A 25,209-nucleotide genomic window follows, 5' to 3' on the forward strand; every position below is an offset into this window, starting at 1 on the left:
AGCTGAGTGTCCGGGGCCAAGAACCTCTTCCCATGCTGACTCCACCACTGAAGGAACTGATGAGACGGTCCAGGGTCGGCAACAACGTCAAACCTCAATACACTGTCCTGACGAGCGTCCCAGTATGCATGCCACTTCCGCATGGAAGAGGGGAACCATCGATCGCCGCCTCTCCTGTCCTTGGACATCAGAAAGTCGATGTTCAAGGCGGGACGCGGAGGGGCCTGTACCCCTCCAAACTGAGGAAGAACACGATCTATCTGATGCCACTCTATGACAGCAAAGTAGATCAGCGCGGTCACAGAGCGCCACACCGCCATGTGCCGAGGCTCCAAAACCTCCGGATGCAACACCTGAAGTACGTCGGGGCTACTGTACGGCATCCATATAAACTGCAGAACAAACCCACAATTATCAGGGCAACTGTACGAGCCAAGTGTAAAATATTTAACTAAAAGAGCATCAGTTATTAATTAGCATACTAACCTCCCTGGACTGTAACCGGTCTATCCGAAGCCTCCACATCTGCACTCTCGGACCCTTCTCGTTACCGGAAGGATTGTAACCTGCCCATCTGCACCATACACATGAGTTACATATACTAATATATGTGTTTACATTATGCAATAGAGTATTAACATACACGCAATTCTCTAAGTCATATTGAAAAAGAATAGGCCCAGTATAGTACCTAGATGCCAACGGCCAGCTGAACGTCTCATATCCTGCAGGCCTAAACTGAGGAAACCGCCAAAAGATCCAAGACTGCAGTAGCTGGAGCGGGCCCGCTAACTTCACAACATGTCTGTTTGCCACCCTGCACATGCACCGGTACAACCAGGCCAGTGCTGCCGAACCCCAGCTGTACGTACCCAGCTCCTCCAGCCTCGCTACATATGGAAGCCATCTAATGTGAATCCGGTTGCCAGACTTGTCCGCAAACAGCTGCGTGCCCAGCAACATCATGATGTACGCACGGACATATCGGCGAACAGTGTCATCATCTGCATCCTCAGGGCACTCACCAATGGTCTCCTGAAACCAGCTGCAGTTCACTGCGTACTTCTGAACCTGACTGGGAGGAGGTATAACTCCTAGCAACTCCTGGAACCAGACCCAGGGTGGACGGCCGCCATCGATGTATATATGAAACTCTGACAGGCACCCGCTCACGTAACGGCCATCGACTGGCAAACCCAGCTGGTATGCCACGTCCTGGAGTGTGATCGTGCACTCTCCGAACGGCATATGAAATGTGTGCGTCTCGGGACGCCATCTCTCCACGAATGCACTGACGAGCGCCTCCCCCATCAGCAGAGTAGTCCGTTCAGATCTTCCTCGGAGAGAATCTGGGTCGTTTTCTCTGAGATTTTGTGGGGTAGGGGGGAGGGAGAATGGTTCGAATGAGGGTGATTCGAACTCCTTATATAGTCAAATCACACCTAATTCGAACCAGCCTGGTTCGAATTATGAAGGAGTGCACTAGGAGTAATTCGAACCAGCCTGGTTCGAATTACATGGAATCGAGTTCAAAGCATAATTCGAACCACCCTGGTTCGAATTATGTATGAGAGAAGTTCGAACCTTATTGGTTCGAATTATTCAAAAACGTTCAACACTAAATCGAACCACGTTGGTTCGAATTATGAAGGAGTGCAATTCGAACCAGCTTGGTTCGAATTATATTAAAATACACTTTGGCTCATTGCTGAAACGAAATTGGATTTGGCGCATTTTGGTTACAAGATTCTTGCTTTGGCTCAATATGGTTTTTTGCCCTACAAAATCCATAGCAATGCTCTTTCATTTCCACTGTGGAATCTCCAAAGGTTGAAGGGTTCCTGCTGGCCGTTGGTGTTGAATCTTAACTTTCTGACAAGTTAGGCATTTAGAAACATGTAACGCCACATCATTTTTCATTCCTGGCCACCAGAACATCGTCTTTAAGTCTTGGTACATCTTGATGCTTCCAGGATGAATGGAGAATCCGCTCTTTTGAGCTTCCTCCAATATGCTCTGTCACAAATCTCCGACATCTGGCACAATTATCCAACCCTTGAACCTCCACAACCCATCTTTATCTTCTGACACTCTCCATTGCTTGCCTTTCTCAATCGTCGGCAAAATCTTATACAATTCTTGGTCGTTCTGATGAGCCTTTATCAGTTCAGCCTTGAAGTCGCTTGAGATCTGTAGCTGGCTTAGGCATAAAGTCCCAAACTCCTCTCTGATCCCCAGTTTCAATCCTTGTAAGGCTCTCAACAATTCTTCCTCTCTTAGCATCATCCAAGTAGCACATAGGGATTTCCTACTCAAGGCATCCGCCACTACATTCACCTTTCCTGGATGGTAGTTTAGCTCGAAGTCATAATCCTTCAGGAATTCCATCCACCTCCTCTGACGCATATTCAATTCTTTTTGCTCAAACAGGTACTTCAGAATCTTATGGTCTGAGAAGACTTGAAATTTCACTCCATAGAGATAATGCCTCTAAATCTTCAAGGCAAAGACAATGGCTGCAAGTTCCAAATCATGAGTTGGGTACGTAGTTTCTTTCATGTGGCCTTAACTGACATGAGGCATAAGCTACAACCTTATGGTGCTGCATCAACACGCATCCTAAACCTTTCAAGGATGCATCACAGTATACCTCGAATGGTTCTCTCGGCTCAGGCAACACTAATACAGGGGCAGTAGTCAATCTCTGCTTTAAGGCAAGGAAACTCTCCTCACACTCGGGAGTCCATACAAAAGGAACATCCTTCCTAGTCAGCTTAGTCAAGGGCAAAGCGAGTTGTGAAAACCCTTTAATGAACCTTCGATAGTAACCCACCATGCCTAAGAAACTCCTGATTTCCATCACTGAAGTTGGCCACTCCCAATTCATCACCGCCTCCACCTTAGCAGGATCCACTGCTATTCTTTGCTTACTCACCACATGACCAAGAAATTTCACCTCAGACTTCCAAAACTCGCACTTGGATAGCTTGGCATACAACTTCCTATCCTTCAGAATTTGTAGCACTGTCCGCAAGTGTTCAGCATGCTCATTCTCGGTCTTAGAATAGATAAGAATGTCGTCAATAAACACAACAACAAACTTATCCAGATATGGATGGAAAATTATGTTCATGTAATCCATGAATATCGCTAGAGCATTAGTTAGTCCGAAGGATATCATGGTATATTCATAGTAGCCATATCGTATTCTGAAGGCAGTTTTAGGGATATCCTCATCTCTGACCCTTATCTGGTGGTATCCGAATCGCAGATCAATCTTTGAGAACACGCTGGCTCCCTGTAATTGGTCCATCAGGTCGTCAATCCTTGGCAACGGGTATTTATTCTTCACTGTAATCTTATTCAGCTGCTTATAGTCAACACATAAGCGCATGGTTCCATCTTTCTTCTTCACCAGTAATACTGGTGCACCCCACGGAGATACACTTAGTCGGATAAACTTCTTACCCAACAGATCCTCCATTTGAGACTTCAATTCTGCCATTTCTAGAGGCGACATCATGTAAGGAGCACTCGAGATTGGTCCGGCCCCAGGTACTAAATCAATAGCAAACTCTACTTCCCGTTTTGGTGGAAATTCATCAATATCATCAGAGAACACCTCCGAAAACTCACACACAACTGGGATTTGTTCTAAGTTCTGATCATCACCCGAAACACCCGCAGCTAACAACAACATCCCTTGACATTTAGCACCAGAACAGTTCACCATCATGGAATTCAAGTAGTAGTTATTCACTACAACCGGCCCCTCAGTGCCTTCAGGCATGAAATACACTGTTTTCGCCGAGCAATCTAGTAGAACACGGTTCTTGGATAACTAGTCCAATCCCAGAATGAGATCAAGACCAGTCATCAGCAAACAAATTAAGTTATGCATGAAATCACGCCCTTGTACTTGGAAAGGAACTTGGGGGCACCCTAACCTAGTCACCATAGCCTCGTGGGTAGCATTATATACCTTTAAATCATACCCCAGTACTACTATTTTCAATCCTAGCTCATCAGCCTTCTCAAATGCAATAAAAGTATGTGAAGCTCCAGAATCAAACAAAGCATTCAAAGTTTTACCTGCCATCTCATAATTACCTCTGATCAATGTCTCTGACCCTTCAGTGCCTACTGAAGAAGTAGTGTATACTCTTCCTGGTTGCTGCACTCTGCCTGTCTTATACCTCTTCTTCTCTGGGCAACTACTAGCCAAGTGTCCCAGCTGGCCACAGGAGTAACAGACTCTAGTCCCAAACCTGTATGGTCCTGAATGATACTTCACACATCTGTGGCAACTCATATCCTGCTGTGGCTGCTTTCCTTGTCTCCTTCCCTGATTAGCACTGGTATTAGGCCTTCTGGAGCTACCTTGCCCCTGATTGTTCTGAGGGACAAAGCCACCACGCTTGAACTATCTATCTCTAGGTACAAAGTTTCTCCCTGTGGTCCTCTAGAAAGGTACCTTCAGACTCCCTTTTTCCTGCTGCAGCCCTTCTGACACAATCCTCCGCCACCCTACTCCTATTTACCAGCTCAGAAAACACCCGAATCTGCATAGGCACCACAGAGCTCTGAATGTCACTCCTAAGGCCTCTTTCATACTTTATACACTTCTACTCAGCAAAGTCCTCAGGAGCTCCTTGACAGATGCGTGAGAAGCGGCACAATTTCTCAAACTTACTGGTGTACTCAGTAATAGTCATTTGGCCCTATTTAAGTTGAAGCAGTTCGAGCTCTTTGGCATTTCTGACTAAGGTGGGGAAGTATTTCTTATAAAATTCCTCTCGAAATAACTCCCAAGAGATCACAATCCCATCAGGCTGCAAAATGCGCCTCATTACCTGCCACCAGTGCTGAGCTTCACCATGCAACTGGTAGGTTCTAAACTCAACCCACTGCTCATCCAGAACCTGATGAGCCTGTAGTGCTCGCTCAATGGCCTATATCCAGTTATCAGCATTAGTCGGATTCGAGGTCCCTCTGAAAGTTGGAGGGTGAACCTTCAAGAAGGAAGAGAGCGTCATCGGACCATTATCACCATTATTAATTTGGTTTCCCAGGGCTTCAGTTGTTGCTTGCATAACTGCTGCCATATTGCCCAATACAGCAATGAAGTCTATAGGATCAGGAATATTCCCTGATGCTTCAGGTATAGCATTTCCTATTCGGCTTCTACCTCGCCTGCGTCCGCGTCCACGAGTATACATCAGGTCCCTATACACACCAAACAAGTGATATCAAGTTGATCAGTCTCAATATCTCAAGTTCAGTGCTTTAAGTCCCAAATGCATGCTCATGAACGTTTATGCCACGTATATCAGTTAGATATCCTAATAGCACATAAACACATACACAGAGAATGCACCAAAAGCACAATCAGTCCGTCCTCAGGCTCTATAGGAACGAACTACTCTGACATCATAATGTAACACCCTACCACTCAGAGTTTTACACTTAAGTCGTAGAACAGAGGTAGTGTGGTGTTACGGACCTCTAAACAGCAAAATAAATAAATAATAGAGAAGAAGATAATATACTAGGATCCTTGAAACAAAGCGGGTAAGCAAAAATCGCAAAATTAAAAGCGCAACGCTCAAAAGAAAGCATTACTTGCGTGCTAAAAAACCTAATAGGAACATGATAAAAATAAGCAAAAGGATAAAGGAAAGCCAAGGAAACAGCATAACTAGCCCCTGACTCAGCCTGTGAAGCTAAGGCTGGCCAAAGGATACATATATACATATAAACATACATAAGTGTCCCCAAAATACACCAAAATACCAAAGTAAACTCCTATCTCTCCCTCAACCTCTAAGAGGAGCAGCGTACATAAGTTACTTGGAGAGTAAACTACACATATATATACATATATACAAACCGAAACCAAAATACACCCAAGGACTACTCCGCTTTCCAGGATCCAGACGCCTAGCAAGGAGCCTCTTGACCTGCATCTGAAAAACAATAATACAATATGGAATGAGAACCGGAGGTTTTCAGTATGGTAAAAGTACCACGTGTATAATAAATAAGGTCCTGAGAATGCCACAGGCAATCCTAGAACTCCATTATTCAGTTATCCAACTTAAGTACTAACCAGAAGCCATAAACAGGGGTAGGTATTCTAATTCTACCTAACTTACTCAAGTTCAATGTTAACCTAACATCAAACCATTTTCTCCGTTTCCTCCATCCCTCCATCATTCAGAACGCAACAGAAACAAGCAGCCAAACAAGTTCACGCACAAGTAATGAGCAGATAGTACAAATAGCAAGTATAACAGATAGCAGAGGATATACATCAATTAGGCAAACCCAGAAAATGCATAGCAATCAAAACAAACAAATGCATATGATGCATGCCTGTCCTACGGCTGATGGGGCCCATCTGTCGGTTATCCAGCCAACCCGACAAGTCCGAAAACCTTAGACTGTCCCCTATCGCACATCCCCAAGAGTCTATGCATAGAGTTCACATTCATTCATCATATAATCACTCAATGAGGGCTATCTATACCCGGGAATTTATATGTGCCCAGTCACCCTTACGACGTAAGGTCAACAGAGTGTCGAGATTCAACCTGGAACACGTGGTGGTGAGCCATGGTTTTTACCCAGGGAAACTCGTATCTCATATATCATTATTCATAAGCCATGGCAATTATCATCAATACATCATCAAATATCAAGCCTTAACTTTAAACTTCATTAACATTCTTATTTCCTTTAGAAAAGCCACCGTTTACAACTTTCTTCACCTTCAAGTTATCTTGTTTTCCTAGCTTCTTTTATCTACTGGACCTAGAACCATACCTTAAGCCTTAAAGGGAAGAAAATGGAGGTTTAGAAGTGAAAAATTGGTTTAAAAACAGCCAAAACCAGTTTTTGCAGCAGGCAGCATCCATGCGTAGGCGTAGGCCACGCGCACGCGTGGAGCGTACATCAAGTCACGTGTACGCGTGAGTCATGCGTACGCGTGAGTCATGCATACGCGTGAATATGCACACACGTGTACGCATGCCTCTCGCGCATGCATCGCCAAAATTTCATGCCACGTGTACGCGTGCACCACGCGTATGCGTGGATGGCGTGTTTTTGAAAAAAATTGGCAGAATGCCCAAAAGCATACTGCAACCAATTTTTGCCACCCTGCAACACAGCTTTATACACCAAACTTGCAACGTCCATAAATTTCTCTACGAAATTCTATTTTTCACAAAATTGATATCAATCTAAAGCCCTTAAAACCATATTTTACTTACAACAAACCACAATTCAATCCAAAATTTGAGGAGAATATTATGGACGTTCAAAGTTCATCAAAATTTGGTTTTAACCACTTTCAACAAAATCTCATTTTCACCAAATTAAGTTTCCTACCATTTAAACTTGCATTGTAATTCCATCTCAACTCAATTCATCAACAACTATTGCCAATATAAGCTTTAATCAACTCAACCAACCTTGATCATCAATAATCATCCACTTTTACCTCATACATCAATAACCCTTCATTTGTTCATATCAATTCTTCACCTATACCAACTTTCATCATATATTTATCAACCTTCCATCAATATATACCAATTAAATGCCATTAACATAAATCAACCCTTCATACACATTAATCCATCAACTTGACATAACAACTATTTATTAACAATCACCAACCATAATCCATCAATATCAACATCAACATAACCCATTATAAGCAAATTCAAAAGCATGAAATTAATAACCTCAATACCTCATAATTCTAATTTATGTTCATCAACAATTATACCAACAACAATGCAAAGCTACTCATTAAATGCCATTAACAAATTCAACTTATCCTAGGGTTCCTCTAACCTAAATTTTCACAACACCGTAAATATTAAACGTGCGAAACTTAAACCATACCTTGGCCGATCACTTAGTTCACCCAAGGCAGCCTCACAAATCAAAATTACAGCCCCTCCAAGCTCAATCAAACAGCCCCAAAACAAGCCTTGGTCACCAACAAACCTCCAAGTAATCCCAATTCAATTCCAATGTATAAACACCCACTTAACCTACACCTAATACATATATATATGTTTCAATTCAGTTTTCTATTACAAATACAAGATGGAGCTAGGTTTAGGGTGTTCTTACCATACCCATATGCTCAATAGCTTGAGCCCACAAGTCCCGGAAGCTAACTTGAACCTAGAACACAAGAATTGGACAAGATTCACCATAGGTTTTCAAGTTTACCAAAGAAAGAGGGATAGGGATTCTGAACCTAATAGGAGGCTTACCAGTGAAATTGTTCGGATAGAAAGGTAGAGCTCGACGCACTGAGTGCGTGGCCGCGAATGGTGAGGCGATCGGAGCCCAGACGGAGGAGTTATGGTGGATCAAAGGGTTAGGGTTTGAGAGCTTCTCTCCCTTTCCTCCAATTCTGTTGGCTTCATTGGATGCAAATGGAGGAAAAGAAGCTGCTTCTTCTTTTTAATTATGGGTCCGGTTGGACCCACGGGCCTAGTTTGGGCCCAGTTGAACCGGTTCGGCCCTTCCGTCCGATTTTGGGCCAAATTTTCGAAATTGATATCAAAATTCTTGTTTCGATGAGCTCTATCCTATTTTGATATTAGTTTTGCATTTTGAGATTTCATAATTAAAATTCAATTTATTAACTAATTATTTACCAATTTTTGCGGGGTTTACACGACATAATAACAAAGAAACCCTAATTAAGAGGTTAAAAATATAAAGAAGGTGATAGCTTAGCTTACAGTTAATTAAGAGGTGTTGATCATGGAGCTAGACGGTAGTGAGGATCAGGCAAGTAATGAGGATCCATATAGAAGGCTACTTTCTGATGAGCATGAAGGCCATCCATCACCATGAACTGCATGTCTTCAAAGGTTTCCAGTGCCTCTTCCCTTGATTTATGAACTATTTGTTTATTTGCTTTTGGTCCAAACCTGTTGATTCTGCCAGTGCCACCTTTTAGAAGTGATTCCAAACTAGCTAACATGCTCTTATCCATGATTTAATTAAATTCAAATCAACCTAGTATTCTTCATTCACATTAATCAAATATATCACACACCTCAAGCAATTATAATACATCCATTTCAATCTTGTTAATTAAAATAAAATAGTAATAAAAAACCAGTGGAGACAGAATCTCTAGACTAAGAGAGAGGTAGAGAAGGCAACCGGTGAGTTTGGAGAAGAAACTCAAACCCCAGGAACAAAATTAAAACCAGCTAACTAACAATAATGTAGGATGAAATAATCACAAACAGCATAATCTAATCACAATTAAGCCACAAAATTACAAAGAACAGAAAGAAAGTAGCATATTTACAATGAATAATCACAAACAGCAGTAAGAGCTAATCAACAATCAATTAATCAATGAATGAAAAATTGAAAACACAAATCATTCAAGAATAATTCAAAAATCAATAACCCTTATGAACAGAGCAAAAAAACGAATAACAATGTCATTACATTATTACAGTGAGCCACGACTAGAGCATTGACCTTCGAAGACGGCAAGTTGGCGACAAACACGACGACAGACAATGGCGAAGAGCTGCGAAACAGGACTGGAGAGCAAACATTGGCGAACGAGGGGATCGAGGGCCCTCGAGAACGACAAACCTAGTGGCGATCTTGAGCGCGACGGGCGGCGACGGTGAGATTGATGGCGGCGCGATGGAGGCTAGGGTTGTCACAACCTTTCAAGGAAGAGCTGCGAGATGGATGGATGGCGGCAGAAGCGCGACTAAGGACGACGACCAAACGAGTGAGACGGTGACAGTGGCACACGACGACGTAGGGCACAATGACGGGGAGATTGGAGAAGCGGCTAGGGATTTGTTATTTGGTGCTTTTGTAGGAGAGAAGGAATGACCGAATGAGAGAGTGCAGGGCTTCGATGATGAAAAAGAAACCAAAAAAATTTCACCAAGTGTTCTAGATGTGTATTTGGCATTTTTACATTAGGCAATGCTTTTAAAGCGCACCCAAAATATAACAAATATGTTACTCTTCAAAAGCGTTTCCTTTGGTATGAAAGGTGTACCCATAGATATCAACATAAGGTTACGCTTTATAAGTGATTCTTATTGTATCTAAGGCTACACTTTTTAAATGATGCTACAACTGTGTTTCTTATTCTCTTATAAAAGGGGAACACGGAGAAAAGCGTAGCCTATTCTATGAATAGGCTACGCTTTTCAAATGTAGCTTAAAAAAAGTGTGGCTGAATGAGTATTTTTTGGGGGCAAGTGCCTCCTCATTGTTGCTACTGGGTCTATCCCTGCGCCCGGCAGCCATGCTTCTTCAAATGCACTTCTGGTGTGCACCACCAAACGCCGGCGTGGGTGTCCTCTGGGAGGTGTATTTTGGGTTTAGGCCCAAGTCCCTCTACGCAAGCCCTGCGAAAAGACAATTCCAACTCCTAGGACGCAAGATTATTAAGGCCCAATCTCAAATACACACATAATTAGAATCCTTAATCACATACAAAAGATTATTAATTCTTTCAAGAAATATAAAATATTTGGTTGTTAGGATTTATTTCTATATTAGATTTGAATTATTGTTTTAATTTGAATTTGAAGTAGTTAGATGTCTTATCTTTTCGAAGAATAAAATTAGGATTAGTTTTAAATTTGAAATCTAAAACTTAGGATATAAATAAGTGAACCTTGTTCACAAGAGAACGGCATTCAAGAAGAGGATCTTCGGATCCAAATCCCATTCGGTTCTTAAGCATAGTTTCTTCTTGTTTTCTTTTATTCCTCCATTGGTAACTAATCATCTGTCAAAGGGTTAGGAGCTCTGTTTATGATGAGTTATTTGTTCTTTATTTGGATTAGTGGTATCGAAAGGTATGATAATCACTTTTGAATTTTTTATTATAATTAAAAATTTTAATATTTAAGTTAAATCTTGAAAACTCTTTCATATGACTCTTTGAATTCGGTTAGGAATAGTGGTTCAATTAGTGTGCGATACATATATGATTTTCAATCACTCTAATTTTGAATAAGTGACATATAATTCAAATTAGAATAACTTCTGAAAATTGTGTTTTCTTCTAAGGTATAACTAGACAGGACTAGCTTTAATACGTGACATATAATTCGATCTAAGGACTATTTTTAAATCCTATTAGAAACTAAATTAGTTTTTGTGCTTAACCTCTTTAATTAATTAACTGACGACTAGTTGATTAAAGAGAAACAGAGGAACCAGGGAATTGGAAATGTCGTGAAAGATCTTTGCATACTTCAAAATAAATAAACAAGGTTTGATTTTTCTAACAGTATAAACATCTCTGAAACCCTTGAATATCACAATCATTATCTTCTCTCAATCAACATCCAAGTTCACTGTCTCTCAAGCACTCAAGCACTCAAGATTTCAAGCAAGATACAAATTTTGCCCTCATCAATCCAGGTTATTTTAATCTAATTATGTATTTAATTTGATATTTGTTTGCTTAATCATTTAATCCTCATGAGAACGATATTCACTCGCCGTAGTATTACTTGAACGATCCGGTGTACTTGCTAGCATCCGTGAGCTTTAATTTTTGCTCATCAAGTTTTTGGCACCGTTATCAGGGATTGATTAAGATTGACAACATACGTCCAATTAAATCCTAACTTAGATCTGATTTACTTTCTTTTCTTTTGGTTCCACGTTTGGTTTCTTTATTTTCTTTTTTTTCCTATTCTATGTTCTTCTCTTTCTATTTTCTTTATCCTTCTTTCTTTATTTCTCGTATACCGCAAGGTGTGTTTGAGCTTTTCTTGTTTGTGTGTACAAAAAATGATAGAGCTAGATGTTATGGAAAAAAATCTAGCAAACAATGAACATATGATTCAACAACTTTCCTTCCACATAAAACAAGTAGAACAAACACAGTGTAAGTCACTGGGATATTTCTAAAAGCCAAGAAATTACTCATCTTTCTTTGAATAGAGGAATTACTCAAATTTTAAATGGTGGAGTCAAGAATAAGGATACTTCAACGTGCCAAACAAGCAAATACATTTTAATGTTGAAGATCAAATTTCTCAAGAACCATCACCTCTTGAACGTACCTTGAAAAAAATGGATCAAGTCGCAGCTGAGATGTCTCAACATGTTGCTAAAATGTCTCAACAAGCTCTTGAGAGTAAGATAGAAAAATTGTCTCAATCCATTGTCCAGTTAATTCAACAAACCCAAGATTTCATGCAAGAAACAAGAACAAGCTTCAAAAATTGAGAAATCTCCATCAGAAATTTAGAATTGCAAGTGGAGCATGTTACCAAGCAACTGGCAAAAAGGAAAAATTCTATGAAGAAATGTAAGGCAATTAATACAAAAGGCCCATATCTTTGCAAATCAAAAGAAGTTGTAAGGAACGATTTGGCTAATCCATTAAGTCAAGAAGTACCCAATAAAATGGTTCTAACTGATTCGCTACAATAATTCAAGGTGAAAAAGGAAAAGAAGCCAACAAACACTTGTTCAACATCCACAAACAACACCAAGAGAATAAGCCCCACCATGTGCGTATACAAAATCTCACTAGAAGAAGATTCTATACCCGTAGTGAAAACACAAAGAAGGCTTAATCCAACAAAGGAAGTTATTTACAAAGAGGTAATCAAGTTGTGGGAAGAAATACAATAAGTAAGTATCTTTTCCTTTTATTTTCCATTAAAGTCTTTTCTTTTAATTAATTGGAAGAAAAAGAAAAAGTATTTATCTTTTTTGTTCTAATTAAGTATCCCATATTTGCATTCTTCTTTTTCTTGTTCTTTTGCATTCTTCTTTCACATTTTTTTTGGTTCATGTTGTGTTTTAAAATTTTTCAAAAAAAAAAATTTAACTCCTGTTTTCTGTTCTTTAATTGCAACTTAGTAACATGTTTTCTTAAAAAAAAAGTCATCACAAAACAATTTTAAACTTTGTTTTTATATTCTTATTTTCTGTTATTGATTTTTAAATTTAGAAAAATTTAAAATTTTGGGTTGAACGCCAGGCGTTCAAAAACACGCCAGGCGTCTATATGAGAAAAGCTCACAGGGAGCATGAATTCAAGAATGCCCGGCATTCTGAATTAAAGTCGGGCGTCTTCAAAAGCATCCCCCTTATTTAAGCCACATTAATTAGGGTTTATCTTATTTCTTTCTTTTTCATGCACGTATACTTCTTTATATAACTTACACCATTTATTGCTAAACTTTGTTAAATTCTAAGTTTGGTCTAAGCCCTTAAATTTAGTGTTAGTAACACCATGAGCCTCTGAATAATGAAGAACATGAAAAAGAAGCAATGGTGATAAATGAATAATCTTGGGTAAGATTAGAATAAGATGAATCCTCTCTGCTGGTAGTTAGTTATTTCTTTCTTTTTTGTTTTTGTTTTTTCCTTCTGCTTTTAGTTTTCTTTATCTTTGTTTTTTCTTGTGTCTTCTTTTCTGTTTATTTTCTTCTTCGCATGCATTGCATATTCTATCTTTCTTTTCTTTAAAAGCTTAAAATTTGAATGCTTGTTCATCCAGTAAATATTTTTATGGAGGATATCTTAATAACAAGATTGAATAATGAATTTAAACGAAAGTGGTGGCGCTTAAAAGAGGTAGTTACATTTGATGAATTTGAAATATTTAAATATTGTAGAAATGAAAGAAGAATCTTCAAAAGCAGAAATTTGAAGAAGTATTATGAGAATTCAAATCAATTCCTAAAAGCAGTTAAAAAAAGAAAAAAAAAGTTTAGAAAGATCAAAGAAATCTAAAGTTATAAGGCTTTGAGCACCAATGATTAAGGCCCAGTTATGTGTCTGTGATGTTTCTGTTTCAAGGAAAGACTTGAACAAGTAAAATTCAAGGGGTGATTTATCACCCGATAACTTGGGCCAACTGGACCTGGATCGATTGAAAGTCTGCTTAAAAATTCGCCTTAAGACAAAACATTAAGAAGTCCTGTAACACCCTACCACACAGAGTCTTACGCTTAAGTCGTAAAGTAGAGGTGACGAGGTATCATGACCTCTAAAAGTAAAAAACGTATATAAATATAGTGAAAAATTTTATATTTAGGAGCTTTGAATAGGAAGCTAAACAAAAGCGTAAACAGAAAATTTGCGTCACACTCATGAAGATATGTATAAATAGATAGGCATGATAGAAAAGAAAGCTAAATATATATATATATATGGAAAATTACTAAAATAAATCATTTGGGCCTCAAATTTACCGAAATACAACTTTTGCATATTGCATACACAAATGCAATTTTTCACTAGACTATATAAACTGCGAGAGGGGTCTCACTGCTACACCCCTCCAGTGGTTTATGTTGATATGCAAAATGGCTAGAAGCCGCGGCAGGGGTCTCGCGGTTTCTGTGTATATGTGAAATGTATATAAATCGCGATCCTTTTCACTTCTCCATCTCCATATTCTTGTTCTGCATCACCATGCATCACTATGCCCCTGGCGTTAGTCCCACTGCATTACTTGATTCTCCCATTATGCTCCTCCCCAATTTTTAGGTTATTCTGCTTTCTCCTTCTTTTATATTTTTTTGTTGATTTTTTCAGCGATCCTTTTTTATTATTCTGTTTTAATTTTATTAAAAGATCAATTTTTTGGGTCCACATATGCGAGCCCCTTGGCAGGGAATCATTCCTGCGTCGTATGGTCCTGCCCGCGTATGCGGGCCTGTAAGTTTTTTCTTTTTACGTACGCGGAACGTCTGGGTAGAGTCCAGGATCCACGTCGTGTGCATGTTTGCGTACGCAAGCTCCTCAGAAGTGGCAAAAAGCTGCTAAGTTTCAAAAAATAGTTTTACACACCCAACTTTGAATGTGCATAAACGTTTTCGTAAAAAATAGTTTTTGGTCCGTTCTTCGAATGTACGGACCCAATTTTTATTCAAAATAAATTTCACAAAATTTAAGGATTCGGAAGCCAAGTTATGACCTGACAAAGTTGATCAAAATCATGTTTCTACCAAAAATTCAAATCTCAAGTTTTCCAAACCAAATTCAACCCAATCGTAAACAAAACCATTTCAAACATTATCTTAACCCATCAATCACCAACGAATTACTCATCAATCATTTAATTACTTGAAACACCAATCCATTATCATATTCAACACAACCATACACATATATATAATAACTTCATCAAACCACTGTACCATAACCATCTCAACATATAATTCAATCAATACTGCTTACAAATTTCAACTACAATTCACAATCACCCAACATCCATTAACTATATCCACTAAACATGCACCATTCACATAATTCAACTTATCATATGGTCATTTAGCCTAAGTTTTCACATGACATTATATATTAACTACGAGAAACCAAAACCATACCTTGACCGATTCCTTCCTAAGCTCGGAGCACCTCAAAACCCTTTTCTTTCACAAGCTCCAAACTTCCAAATGCCAGTTCCACAAGCTCAATCACCTGAATTTCATTCCAAATTAAACTCCAAATCAACAAGAACATAATATAATTCTCACAATATCATTATAATCATCATAGGGTTCACTAATCCAACAATTTCAGAAGGGTCTAATAGTTTCTTACCGTACCCATAGGTGTTATGGACGAAACCCAGCAATTATCCGCTGCTGTAGTTCACCTAAACCACCAAAATCATTCAATCATTCAATACCAACGCTCAATAATTTCAAAAATGAAAAGAAAAAGGCTAGGTGAGAAAACGCAACTTTCTTACCCCATTGATTAGATGGTTTTAAAGAGAATTTCAAGATAAACATGTGGTCGCTGACGACTCATCAATCAGAGTTGCAAATTGAGAGATATGATTAAGAGAATAGTTAGGGGTTATGGTTTGTGCTTTGGTTCCTCCTTCCCAAATTTCCAGCGTGAATCTCTTATGATTTGGGGATGGAAGGCTGGTTCATGGCCTTATGTAGTGGGTCTTGGCCCGGTTTGGGCTCAGTCCAACTGGTTCGATTCGTTGGTCCAGTTTTGAGCCAAATTCTTTAAAATTAGTGTCAAAATTTGTATTTTTAATATTTCTACTTCTCTAAATTATAAAAATTTAATTTTTATAATTTTTTTGAATATTAATTAATTTATTGGCTAATTATTTATTAATTTCGTAGGATTTACAAGTCCAAAGAGGCTCTGGGCATCGATGTTTGGGTCAAAATCTTAGTTATGTGCTTGTGATGTGATTGTGTCAAGAAGAGGCTTGGGTAATCGGATCTGAGGAGTGATTTATCACTCAGTAACTTGGGCCAACTGGTCCGAGATTATCGATTGAAAGCCCATTAAGAGCTGCCTTATGACAAAACACTAAGAGTCAAAAGCCACAAAGATCTTTTCCTAATTCAAATAAGAAGTAACTACTTTCAAGTCATACAAATTCAAAATAATTCTCATAATATAATTCGAATTTCAATTTTTGAAAATTCCTAAATCTTAAGTATGCAAGATTCATGAAGGATAAGATCAAGAAGCCGAATGTAACCACAAGGATGATCATAAATCTTACTTTTGTTTTCAAAATCAATTTTGAAAATTTTTTCAATTCTTTTTCATTAAGCCAAATTTCATTTGTCTTTCTTTTTGCTTGAGGACAAGTAAAGTTTTAAATTTGGTGTTGTGATGACAAGTCATCCTAAACGATTTTTAAAATTTTTTTTATTCATTTCCTTAGGTTTTAATCAAATTTCTTATGTTTTTAATGGAATTTCATAAATAATCAAATATTTAAAGTTGGGATAGTGGTTATGTGTTTTAAGAATTTTTTGGCTCAAAAACAACAAGCAAGAATTAAAGCTTTTTTTATAAGAAAAACATAAGTACAGCAAAAACGTGGCCTAAAGAATCAAAATTGTGTCCTAAGGACACCCAAACCTCCAAATTACATGCACGCCCGGCGGTCATGCTTACACACCCGGCGGTCATGCTTACATGCCTAGCAGTCATGTCCCCAACTCTGACTTCTTCGCACTCAAGTGGTCATAACTTGAGCGATAGAGGTCCAAATGAGGCGGTTTTAGTTGTGATAGAAAGCTAATGTTTAGAGCTTCAAAACAATATACATACGTTTATAGTAAATATTTAGTTTGAGCCGCAAACTACCATCATATTTTGGACACGAAAAATAGCGCCTCAGACTTCTCAAAAACTACCATCATGTTTAGTTTCTAGAAACATAAAAAATTTAGTTGTTAGGATTTGTTTCTAGATTAGATTTGAATTATTGTTTAATTTGAATTTGAAGTAGTTAGCTATCTTATCTTTCTGAAGGATAAGATTAGGATTAGTTTTAAATTTGAATTCTAGAACTTAAGATAATAAATGAACCTTGCTCACAAGAGAACAACATTCAGGAGGAGGATCTTCGGATTTAAATCCCATTCGGTTCTTCAATATCGTTTTTTCTTGTTTTCTTCATTCCTCCATGGGTAACTAATCATCTGTCAAAGGGTTAGGAGCTTTGTTTATGTTTTCTATGGATTATTAATCTAAATTTATTTTATTTTAAAGTTTCACATTGATCTATTTCATGATTGAGTTATTCATTTTTCATTTGGATGAATGGTATCAAAAGGTATGCTAAATTGCTAATCCCTTTTGAATTTTTTATTATAACTGAAAAATTTAATATTTGAATTAAAGTTTGAAAACTCTTTCACATGACTCTTTGAATCCGGCTAAGGATAGTGGTTTAATTAGTGTGCGGTACATACATAATTTTCATTTACTCTAATTTTGAATAAGTGACATATAATTCGGATTAGAATAATTTTTGAAAATTGTATTTTCTTCTAAGGTTTAACTTGACAGGATTAATTTGAATACGTGACATATAGTTCGATCTTAGAACTACTTTTAAATCCTATTATAAACTAAATTAGTTTTTGTACTTAACCTCTTTAATTAATTAACTGACAACCAGTTAATTAAAGAGAAACAGAGAAACCAAAGAATTGGAAATCAATTACTAAAGATTCGTCGTAAAAGACTTTTGCATACTTCAAAATAAGTAAATAAGGTTTAGTTTTCCTAAGAACATAAACATTTACGAAGCCCTTGACTCTCACAATCATTGTCTTCTCTTAATCAACATCCAAATTCACTATCTCTCAAGTACTCAAGATTTCAAGCAAGATACAAGTTTTGTCCTCATTAATCTAAGTTATTTTAATCTAATTAGGTATTTAATTTAATATTTGCTTGCTCAATCTTTTAATTTCTGTAAAAATAATATTTACTCAATGTGGTATTACTTAAATAATTTGGTACATTTATTAATATCCGTGAACCTTAATTTTTGCTCATTACTTAGTATTACTCCTAAATTTATATTCACCATTTTATATGTAGGCCACACAAATAAAACAAATCAAAATTTAAAAAATCAGTAATCCAAGCTAATTAAAGGAGCATTAACAAGAACTTTATGAATGTAGTAATGTATTGGTAATAACACACCTTTAAATGGAGTTGTAATCTAATGGATTAATTCTTAATTTACTGAATTAGGACGAGATAGCATGGACAACAAAAAAATAAGGGTAAAGTATACTTTTTGTCCTTAAAGTTTGACAAAAGTTTTAAAAATACATCTAAATTTTATTTTATTTTAATTTTGTCCAAAAAATTTTCGATTTGTATCAAATATATCTTTGACGACTAATTTTTTAAAAAATTTAAGACCCATTTAACAATAATTTCATAAAATCAACCTTTCAACACAAATAAATCAAACATAATTTTTATGCATTATTATTAAATTGGTCTTAAATTTTTTAAAAATTTAGCCATCAAAAGTATATTTGATACAAATAAAAAATTTCTGAAATAAAATTGAAGTAAAATAAAACTTAGAAATTTTTTTTTAAATTTTTAACAAATTTCAAGGATAAAAAATATACTTTACCCAAAAAAAGTAAATAGAACCATTAATTTGAGAATAAAGACCAACTGGGTGTATTTCTGTAATCATTTGGGTGTATTTGAGTGATATCTGACTGATATCTATGGGTGTATCTGACTCATATCTATGGGTGTATCTTACTGATATCTATGGGTGTATTTTTCATTTCAGAAAAAATGGTAGGCAGAAACCAAGCTGAAAAAAATGTAAGAACAAATATATGTCTTCGATCAAATCAGTTTTTCATAATAGAAATATATCTAACTCTAATTTTGCTTTGTTTACAGCAAATCAAGGACCTAAAGTGTGCAACCCATCTGTTGAGTGAGAAATTCAGAAATATGAGCGAGGAGAAGTGATGCAATAAGACTGTCCAGGCCATCCTCATTGTTATTGAGTCCATTTTGTCAGATAGATTCTAATGATATTGTCACTGATTAATGTAACTGTTATATACTCTTGTAAGAAATTGAACACATGGTGTAAATATATTTGATCCAATTATAAGTAAATATTTTTTCCATAATTAAACTCTCTCTGGTATATTCAAAATGTCTGATTTACAGGTACTATAATATGAAGTGGTGATCCAGATAGATTGGAACCCATATATGACGGTCTGCATAGAAATCTGCATAATACACCCAAACACAGACTATAAATACACCCGATAAAAAATTAAATTTACACCTCTACTGCAGATTTTAACCCAACACTACCTGAAAGCCACTTGTTGTCCACAAGACCAAAATTAATTAAACTCTCTCTGGTGTATTCAAAATGTCTGATTTACAGGTACTATAATATGAAGTGGTGATCCAGATAGATTGGAACCCATATATGACGGTCTGCATAGAGATCTGCATAATACACCTAAACACACACTATAAATACACCCGATAAAAAATTAAATTTACACCTCTGCTGCAGATTTTAACCCAACACTACCTGAAAGCCACTTGTTGTCTACAAGACCAAAATTAATTAAACTCTCTCTGGTGTATTCAAAATGTCTGATTTACAGGTACTATAATATGAAGTGGTGATCCAGAATTCCAAATAGATTGGAACCCATATATGACGGTCTGCATAGAGATCTGCATAATACACCCAAACACAGACTATAAATACACCCGATAAAAAATTAAATTTACACCTTAATATCAGATTTTAACCCAACACTACCTGAAAGCCACTTGTTGTCCACAAGACTAAAATTTAGCAGAAAATCATTCCAATTCCTATCAAATGAGTCTTTGCTATGAGGGTTTCATTTTTCCTCTTTGCTACATGTAATCAATTGATTCTTAATCTCATTTTCCTTCCTATTTGTGCTCCACTTTGCCCTGATTCAGCTGACAATCTGAGGTTGAATCATCTATTATCTTCAAAACGAGTTCAAACTTTGATTTCAGAAACCAGAAAATCGAAAAGAAAACGAAACTGGAGTTACAGAGAGAAGAACTAACGTCAATGACGAAGAACAAACCAATGAGAAAGGAGAAGAAAAGAACGATCGAAAAACCAGGGAAAGACGCGCGAGAAGAAGAACGATGAAATTTGGAAAGAAGGAGAACAAAGAAGGAAACAAATCTTTTAAATTTAGTAGTTATACAAACGCGGGATCTTTGTATAGCACGTGTAAGTGACGTAGGAGTTGCAACGCGTTTTAGTGAATTAGGCGTTAATGAACTTGTAATAGTTACAAGCCCTAATCGCTTGTATACTGAGCTTTTCTTCGTTGAAGTACATCTTATGCATAATTCAGAACTCTTTCTCTTTCTCCTCCTCATCTTCTGCTGCTTCTTCTTCTTCAAAAACGATTTTACCATGAAAAATCGAAAAAAAAGAGAAAACAGAGAGAAAAGACGTAAATGAAGAAGAAGAAAAAGAGGAAAACAAGGAAGAAGAACGTGCAGAAACGAAAGAAAAGGAGAAGAAGAAGAGTAAGAGGAAGAAGAACGTATAGCAAGAAGAAAAAAAAGAATTTTAGAAACCATGAAAATCGAAAATAAAACGAAGAAGAGGAAGAGGAAGAGAAAGAAGAAGAAGACGAAGACGAAGAAGAAGAAGAAGAAGAAGAAGAAGAAGAAGACGAAGATGAAGATGAACTGTTTGAGTGGGGCGCGTGTAGTTACGCTCCATTCAAAACGAGTTAATACGCGTGTTAATAAAGTTTGGGCTGATAACTTGTAAAACTTGTAAAGCTTTTTTACTAGCAGGCCCTACGTCTATATCCATAGAAGAATTGAATTTATACTTTACGGTTTGCTACATGAATCTCTTGCCACCTTTCATCTCCCGCTGCTATCATTCATCTCCTCGCTGCCGTTCATCCCCTTGTCGCACCTCATCTCTGTGTTGCTGCCTTTATTGAGCTTCTACGATCTGGTTCTCAATCTGGCTTGGATCTGAAGGTTTGTCGCTGGCGCTTATTTCACCGCCGTCGTTCATCTCCTCGCCGCCTCTCATCCCTTCGCCACCGCAAGCACCACCGTGTCACTGCTTTCAAGGGGCTTCTATGATCTGGATCTAACTTTGATCCGAAGGTTAGTCACCAACGCTCATCTCCTCTCTTTCTTTGTTTATCACCTCGCCGCCTTAAGCAATGCCGTTGTTATTGCCATCATCGAGCTTTTCCAATTTGCTTCCGCCTTCTCTGTCCCTTCTAATTGGTAATGTACTTCATTTTATTCTTTTAATTTTTCCTTCTTCTTCATAATTTTTGATCTAGTTCTTGCTCTAGTAGAAAGAAATAGAGAATGCTTGTTCTGTTTTCATATTGTGTATTTTGACTTCCATTGATCTTCTGTGTTGTTCTTGTTGTTGCTGCAACTGCACTTGCTACTATTTCTTTCGTTTTCTATTTCTAATTATTGATCCACAAATATAATTTCATAACTTTGACTAATTTTATTTGAGAATTTATACTTTTAATTAGTGGAAGAAAAAAAAAATAAAAAGATAACTAGCTCTGTCTATCTTGATCTAAGTTTGAAGAGCATATATATGATGGATAAACAAAATAGAGCATACATGCTTGTAGCATGTGGAGAAAGCTCAACGAGAAGATTTTGGCAATTAAATTATATGCATAATATAATATGACCTGCCTTGATACTTTACTCAGAGGATTCAGTTTTGGCATTGAAGCAATTACAATGTCAGAAACAATTAAGCAGTTTGATCTGCTCTGAATTGAAGGTTCTTCATTCTTTTTAAGTCTAGTTAAAGAATTAAGCAAAACTTAGTAGTTTAGTTAGGGCTTAAGTTTTTCAATTAGAAATATTGTAAGTCATGTATTTGTTGTAGCTAAGGATGCTTTTTGAAAGTTAAAAACAATATAAGCCATTTGATTATGCCTGACATGCTTTGCAAATATAATTGATTATCATACACAATTTCTTTTTAAAATTTACTTGCAGGGATTAGCTATTGTACATGTAATTGACTTGATCATCCTTTTGTGTCTTTACTTTTCAATGCAAGGCCACAACAGGGGAAAGGATAATATGCTTTAGTGCATAATACATGATTTATTTTTATTAAGTATATCATACGTAGTCGACGTGTATTCAATCTTTTAATGCAGAGTTTTATTGGGTTTGCCATACTTTACTGTTTAGTGGTGATTTAGTGCTTATGTGGTTTTTATGATTGACATGATTTCAGGACTATTATAGTTTCAACTAGAAGTTGAAATTCATTATTCACATACCCTTTTAAATTACAACAGATGGTATGTATTTTGGTTTTCATGCTTTATTAAACTTTCAGATCGTGTTCAATGTGTCAATTCGCATACCCTTAAATTATTTCCCGCGAAACAAATTGATTGTGTTGCAGGTTGAAACTGAAAGCGGATCCAAAATTTTAGACATCTGTGAAACTGAAAGTGGATCCAAAATTTTGACAACATCCACTAAAATTTTCATTTCTAGAGAAAATATGTTGCTGGATGATACTTGTCCCTGCAATCTCGTCTCGCAGCTTTGTTCTATGGCAATCAGACTTCAAGACTCCAACAATCTTGCTTTTGCTGAGTGTAAAGAGGATCAATCAAATATCTTGGATGTCATTAAATCAAATCAGGTAATTAAACACATGCTAATTAATCAAATAAAAATAGTAAGTGTGTGTGTGTGTTTGCGCGCACGCAAAAAAAAAAACTATATACTTTTTGAAAGGAAGCCAGTAGCACCTGTGACTAAGATGGACTTGTCCTCAAGGAACTGCACTATGCTTCCTAACTCCATTATTTATTATTTAGAAAACTTAAGAGGCAGAACAACAGTTTTAAAAGAGCATGCAGATATAATGAGGTATGAGATGAGATAAGAGATACGAGATGAGCGTGCCCACACACACATATCCCACACACAGTTATATAACTCTATTAAATCCATTATATAGAGGAAAATCATTTCGGAGTAGCTTCATCATCTCTTTTGTGCTGCCACTCTTTCTTGGATTCATCACCATGTTTGCTTTTTAGTGATCAAGATCAGATTATTATTATAGAAGAACAAGGTCATTATCACTATCATTCAAATCATTCTGATCCAGACAATAGAAGAGTTTAATTTTATGCTCTTCATAGTGTTTCAATTAATTAGCATGAGAATTTTGTATTCGGTAATATACATATTGTTTTAATTAACATGCATCTATGCATCAATCTCAGAATGGAAATTTTGCTGCCATTCATTACGTTAATGTTACAAGCTTTGAACCATTGAATTTGTTTGTTAAAGATAATCTTATTGCCTTTGCAGCTTGAAAAGCAATTGATTGAGGTTAAACAGTTCTGCCAATCCAGTGGTAACAATAGCATTAAAGGTAATAATTCTAAAGGTGGCCCAGTTGGTGGGATGAAGATTGGTTGCTTTTTCTTTGTGATCTTTTTAAGAGATAACCACAAATTCTTGAGATGCACTTTCTTTTCCATTGTTTAAATTATCTTCTCGCCCTTTTAATGTTGAATATTGTGATTGAGCAGACCAAGTTCTACGTGAAAATTAAATGTTGATGTATCATTCCCTTGCCTTTTCTCTATTCGTTGTTAGGAAGCTAGATCATTGGAGGAAGAAGCACAGGCCCAACTAGACCTGCAGCTTGCTCAGGAAACTGCTTATGCCAATTTTGCTAGGGATTTAAGTAACGAAGTTAGTTATTGTTGTAATTGAATTTTGCATTTCAACAAAACTAAAATAATTTGTTTGATGCCAGCTAGAAGTATGTACGATGATTCATGCTTTCAACTCCCTGGTTTTTCAGCTTGAAGAAGTTGACATACATTTGAAGAATCTCAAAGAGATGATGATTTAGAAGTGCAGGTTTGTGGAAAATTATTTGTCACTTGTTCCATATCATTGGCATGAAATTGAACCGAAAATTTGTTATTGAATTTGTATTTTCATGTCCCATCTTTATTTTATTTTTACATGTTACTTGCTATGCAAAATTTCACCTCATTTAAGAAAAGGAACAAGCCAAAGTGACAGAATCCGTTGGTAGCAAAAGGGATTTACCATTGGAAGAGATGGCTTCTTCAAAAGCTAAGCAAGCACCAGAAGAAGTAAAAGCAAAGGTACTGGACAAGCAGGAGCAACTTTGTGAGCTCAGCCGTGCATCTGTAAGGAGTAGATCTTCTTTTTCCTTTTCAATTATTGCTGACTGTTAAGGTTTTGTGATGAATTTGTGAATGTGAACCCATTGATATGTCTGATAAATTTTCAGTTAGTTAGCAGGGAACGTGAAGAATTCTTGAGGCTTGTCAAAAAGGAGGTATGCAAATTATTATAGAATTCACATGTCTCTCTGCCTTTGGGAATGGATACTGCATGGCACATAGTTCACAGGAATTTAAAGTCTTAACATTCAGATAGTAGATAAAATCACCATATGACATATGTGCTATAGAATTAACTGCCATTATTATTTTACAATTACCCAAAAAATGTCACCAATTTTCAAAATGCAACTTCACACGCCGATGCTATTGAAAAAGAATGGTTTTACGTGGAGGTGAAGCCTGAAAGGTGTATTTTTATTGCACAAGTATGTGTATATGAAGCATAATTGTTTTTGGTTTCATGTTAACATAGTATCAACCTCATCGGCATTCTTTTTTGAACTCCTATTTCTCCAGTCAAAGCCAACTCTTCTCGCATAGCGGCATAGGTGTCGTAAAATTGGATTACTGCATTCATAGACTCAAATTTCATGCCAACAACGAAAACATCATCACCAATTTCTGATTAACA

The 25,209-nt window shown here is 36.8% G+C and overlaps 3 long non-coding RNA genes across 5 annotated transcripts; 2 read left to right on the forward strand and 1 right to left on the reverse strand.

The window, feature by feature from the left end:
• Nucleotides 5,868–8,400, reverse strand: LOC107616967. The gene is made up of 4 exons (XR_001614728.2): nucleotides 8,295–8,400; nucleotides 8,149–8,202; nucleotides 7,915–8,072; nucleotides 5,868–5,966 (listed from the first exon to the last, which is right to left on the reverse strand). It is a non-coding gene; the product is annotated as an uncharacterized LOC107616967 (long non-coding RNA).
• Nucleotides 19,116–19,455, forward strand: LOC110267006. Its single transcript, XR_002354289.1, has 2 exons — nucleotides 19,116–19,149; nucleotides 19,231–19,455. It is a non-coding gene; the product is annotated as an uncharacterized LOC110267006 (long non-coding RNA).
• Nucleotides 21,199–24,720, forward strand: LOC107619590. Of its 3 annotated transcripts, none has more exons than XR_001615699.2 (8): nucleotides 21,199–21,492; nucleotides 22,616–22,682; nucleotides 22,790–23,035; nucleotides 23,719–23,782; nucleotides 24,010–24,108; nucleotides 24,221–24,279; nucleotides 24,424–24,578; nucleotides 24,683–24,720. It is a non-coding gene; the product is annotated as an uncharacterized LOC107619590 (long non-coding RNA). The 3 variants fall into 3 exon arrangements; XR_002354851.1 differs by having other exon boundaries at nucleotides 24,429–24,578; XR_002354850.1 differs by having other exon boundaries at nucleotides 24,221–24,578.

This window comes from Arachis ipaensis, chromosome B09, assembly GCF_000816755.2.
Source record: "Arachis ipaensis cultivar K30076 chromosome B09, Araip1.1, whole genome shotgun sequence".
NCBI lineage: Eukaryota > Viridiplantae > Streptophyta > Magnoliopsida > Fabales > Fabaceae > Arachis > Arachis ipaensis.